The sequence below is a fragment of the Anastrepha obliqua genome, chromosome 1 (genome assembly GCF_027943255.1).
Source record: "Anastrepha obliqua isolate idAnaObli1 chromosome 1, idAnaObli1_1.0, whole genome shotgun sequence".
Classification (NCBI taxonomy): domain Eukaryota; kingdom Metazoa; phylum Arthropoda; class Insecta; order Diptera; family Tephritidae; genus Anastrepha; species Anastrepha obliqua.
This window is the reverse complement of record NC_072892.1, coordinates 30,982,387-30,987,035: the sequence shown is the minus strand read 5'-3', so window position 1 is coordinate 30,987,035 and position 4,649 is coordinate 30,982,387. Positions and strand designations below refer to the sequence as shown.

The following is a 4,649-nucleotide window of genomic DNA, read 5'->3' as shown; positions in this document are numbered from 1 at the left end:
GGCGAAGTGATTTCACCACATTGGAAATTCGAGGGAGAACTTGAGCCCACAAAAGTGGTATCAGAATGGGTCTCTAGACCTCCAGGTGGACACCTCTACACCCTCATAGAGAGTGGCTATCAAGAATGCATGAACATTTTTGTATAGAGAGAAAATGGGCAATACGGTTCGAGAAAAAATTATTAAAAATGACTCACAAAATTTTTCTACAAATTCTTACTAAAAGGTGGGAAATTTTGTTGAAAATTTCGCAAATTTCTGTCAATTTTCTACAAAGTGTGAAACTTTGAGTTTTATGGTTTTTTTGTGGAGTGTGAACTATATTTTTATAAAAAACAAAAAAAATAAATAAATAGTCGAAACTTTCCAATATGTCGCGCTGCTATTACTGTGGACACAGGTGTATCTAAACTTAAGCAGGTTCATGGAGACTAAGGTTGGTTTTATGATAAAGTAAAGTAAACGCTAACCGGAAAGACAAATTTGTTTAAGACTCTGAAAAGTTTAAGTACCCTTTATACTAATGCCTCCAGACTATTTGCACAAATGTTTAAATTTTAAACTTTTTTTCTCATAATTCTTAAATATATACAAGCGTAAAAGCGTTCGTCATCAAGGCTCGTCCACCACAATAACAATACACTTTGTTAGGTCCCCGGCCACTCTGAAGGGTAGGGAAATAAAAGAGCGGATGAGTGTGCAAGGAAAAGCTCTGAGCTTGACCTTCGGCGGGTGGTAGAGGGCATAGGCATTTCTCTAAACGAACTGTACACTGCGATTAACTTGAGCGTAATCGCGGAAATCAATAGAAGGTGGTCTCTGACTACTAACTGCAGCGTCTTCAAAGCGCTCTGGCCAAAACAGAATCTTAAAAGGACAAAATATCTGCAACTTATCCGTAGAATGGGTGCCAAACTCACAATGACTTCTGCAGACGATGTGGAGCTGGAGAAGGAATTGAGTCGGTACAACAGCTCCTTTCTGAATGCCCTGCGCTTCCAAGTTGCCGTGGGAAGCCGTATCTTGGTGATTATTTCTTTGAAGGCCTGGAAAAATTGCAAAATTCCTCATTGGAGGGAATAGTTGCCTGCTTAAAAAGATCTAAGTGGCTTAAGCAGCTTAGTTAGGGGCTGGAAATCAAATACAAGTACCCCAAATGGCCTTAGGGTCACAGAGTACCTTTTCTTAGGCAGGCAACCTGGGTAACCCAACGAAAATCCAGAAATTTGAAACTATCAAAGTTTGACAGTTTAACAGGCATTTGTAACTGACAGCTCTTATGTATTCAATAATATTTGTATTACTCCTGTAATATGAAACTAAAAGTCGAATCTATGCAAATCTAATTAAATGTCGTTTTTTACTTTGAAGGTTACAATACCTTCACAGTTTTGCAAAACAACATAAAATGTTTAAACTGAGCTAAGATTTTTATAATTTTTTTTCGGTTGTTAAAATGTTATAAATTTCTAGGATGAACTAAATTAAGCTATAAATGGGATTCCTACAAGTGGGCCTCGCAATAACTTCAAAAAATTGCATCGAAATCTTACCTTATAAACTACAAACAACCTTTCACATTTTTCAATGTACATACCTACATACATACAGCGCCTCACAAAAGCAAGATTGTCTATTTCTATTTCTTCAAGCTCAGACTACAAAAAATCTTTAATAACCCTGCAAACCAACGTTCACCAGTTTTTTCCAAATTTACCAACACATTCACTCAATTTTTCCAATAATACCCACACAATCACATTTAATTATTTTGTCATTTTTGATGGGTTATACATATATTTATCTCATAATTTTCGTGAATACTTATTAAACTTAACTATAGTGAGTGCGAAAGTGACAGCAAAAAACAAGTTGCAAATGTCAAATACAAAAATTAATTCTGTGAAAATCTCCAAGCGAAAAGGTAAGTTGAACAATTTTTAGTAAATTTTGCAATTATATATTATATTAAAACTAATAAAATGTATTTTTATTTTCAGAAAAACGTATTTCACAATCAAGAGGATAAAAGAAAACGATGAACGCGGGAGAATTTGAGGTATGTTAAGATGTTGAAGGACTTGGGGTCTTGGGAGGTAGCAGTAAGTAATAATTTTGCTTATTTGCTCCAAAGTAATTAATAATATAAGTTTTTTTAGGATGATTCAGAGAGGACACCTTTATGTTTGTGGGAAAGGGCAGGATGCGTACCTTGCTGCAGGTGTATAAAACAACGAAGGATAACAAAAATCGAACGAGTTCCTGTTCGTACTTCGGTCTGTATGAGGAGCTAACGGATGAGATATTTGGCAATGGCAAAATTATCTCTGACGCACATACGATGCATTTAGAGAGGGACCAGTGCAGATGTTAGACGATGACTCGGAATCATCAATGACATCATCACCGTTGCTGTCCCAATTATCTCAAAATGCGTACTGGTGTACGCAAGGTATACAAGGGATCGAGATATGTATGTATGCACCAAAAGGTTCAGAATAATAAGGGGAATCGATTTAGCCGTGCTTGTCCGTCCGTTCGTTTGTCTGTGGTGGCCGCGCCGTACTGTTACTAGGGCTATATTTTTTATGTACATATATAGTGGCACTTAGAGCTGCTAACAGGTATGCCTCTGAACTTTGTCTATTTCATCGATCTCCGGTAATAAAATTTTAGCTCATTTATTGCATGAACAGTGTTTTTACTTCGATTAGTTATACATATGTTGCAGTCCAGTTTTCATTTCCAAGAAAAAATAGTCGGGAATAACGGATCAGAACTAATTAATCCGTGAATGCTGCTGTGTGGTGGCCATTCGTAATCAAATTTACTATTTTTCATTAAAAAAATTCAATGAAAACAGCCTATTTCATTTTAAATATTTTCATTGAATTTAACTGTTTATATAAAATCAACACAATAAATGTAAATTATTAATTAATTAACTTAATAATAACTAAAATTAATTAAAAAGTTAGTTAAATCTATTTATTTAGTAAATTAAAAATAACAATTATTTATGTAAAATAATTATAATTAAATTTTAAATTTAATAAAATATTTTAATATTTTCTACTTAAAAATAAAACCCAATCAAATTTACTATTTTTCATAAAAAATTTAATAAAATAGACTTTTCATTTTAAATAAGTTCATTAAATTTAATAAATTAATAAAGTTTAAATAATATAAATAAATTTATAGAATTAATAAATACAAAATAATTACATTTAATTTAAATTATTTATCATAAAAAATTTAGTTAAATAACAAAATAAAATGAAATTAATAATTAGAAATTTACTAAATAAATATAAATTTTTTTTTTCATATTTATTAAATTTTAATATTTATTGATAAATAATCCTCTTATTTTTTAATTTAAAAAAAAATTTTTTTTCTTAAATAATATATTTTATAATAATAAGACATATACTAAGTTAGATCAATAAATATCTATATGTATATAAATATTTAATTAATTAATAGATGCCACCACAGTTTGTTATAGTTCCATACTAAAAAAAATTATTATAACATACTAAAAAAAATTATTATATATTGTATTAATTTTCTTTAGAAACTAAAAATTAACTAAATAAATATTAAAATTATTCATTAAATAAATAATATTCAATAAATAACCATTTGTATCATTGAATTTTGAAGGATTATTGTATATAGGATCCGTAAGTATTATCTACAAAATTACCCAGTTGAAGAGATTCTGTTAACTACATGTTAACAACGAAATTCACTAGTTTATGAAATTCTGTTAACTACATGTTCACAATAACATTCACCAGCCCAAAAGATTCTGTTCACTACATGTTAACAACAAAATTCACTAGTTCATGAAATTCTGTTCACTACATGTTAACAACAACATTCATGAGTTCAGAAGGTTTTGTTCACTACATGTTACCCACATCATTCACAACTTGAATGTCAATTAGAGCAGCACAGCAGTATTGAGAAATTTCTGTTAGTGCGAGCGAATAAAATCATCACACGTATAGACTGGAAGTAGGTAGAAAGTGCACGGCGTAGAATATAAAATTACTACAAAGCTCACAACTTCACAGGTGAACGATACCCACAAGTTAGCAGTATAAATAGCAGGTAGTTGGTTTGCAGGGAAGTTATCCGAAAATCACACCAAACACTACATTTTTGTAGATGTGCAGGGTCCGGCATTCGAAGTGTAACCAATTAAAAAGGCCATAAATTTAGTTTGGAAAATTACTTTTATTTAATTCAAAGTAAAAAATTTGTGGAAATAATACAAAATTAAGAATCAATTTACTTTTACTCGATATGACCAGCTTTTGCCTTGACTTTGGCCTTAAGAAGGTCCAGAAACGAATCGCAAGCTGTCCGAATGTGCCTTGCAGGTATTTTGGCCCACTCGCGGACAATAGCTTTTTAAATCTTTTAGCTCGGACCTTCCTCCCCAAAATGACCCAAAGAGAATAATCCATCGGATTCGCGTCTGGTGAATTTGAAAGCCATTCTGTGGACGTTATGAAGTTCGGAACGTTGTTTTTTTTTTAACCCTTCTTGGTTGCTTTGTGAGACGGTGCCGAGTCCTGTTGAAACGAAATGCTTGTCTGATCACGGCTTCAAAGCAACCTCCAAGAATATTTTCC

General features: G+C 32.0%; 1 long non-coding RNA gene across 1 annotated transcript; it reads left to right on the top strand.

Annotated features, from left to right (window-relative positions):
- The first annotated feature begins 1,897 nt into the window (after positions 1-1,897).
- Positions 1,898-2,951, top strand: LOC129252870 (uncharacterized). Its single transcript, XR_008583676.1, has 3 exons — positions 1,898-1,924; positions 2,001-2,102; positions 2,160-2,951. It is a non-coding gene; the product is annotated as an uncharacterized LOC129252870 (long non-coding RNA).
- The last annotated feature ends 1,698 nt before the right edge of the window (positions 2,952-4,649 follow it).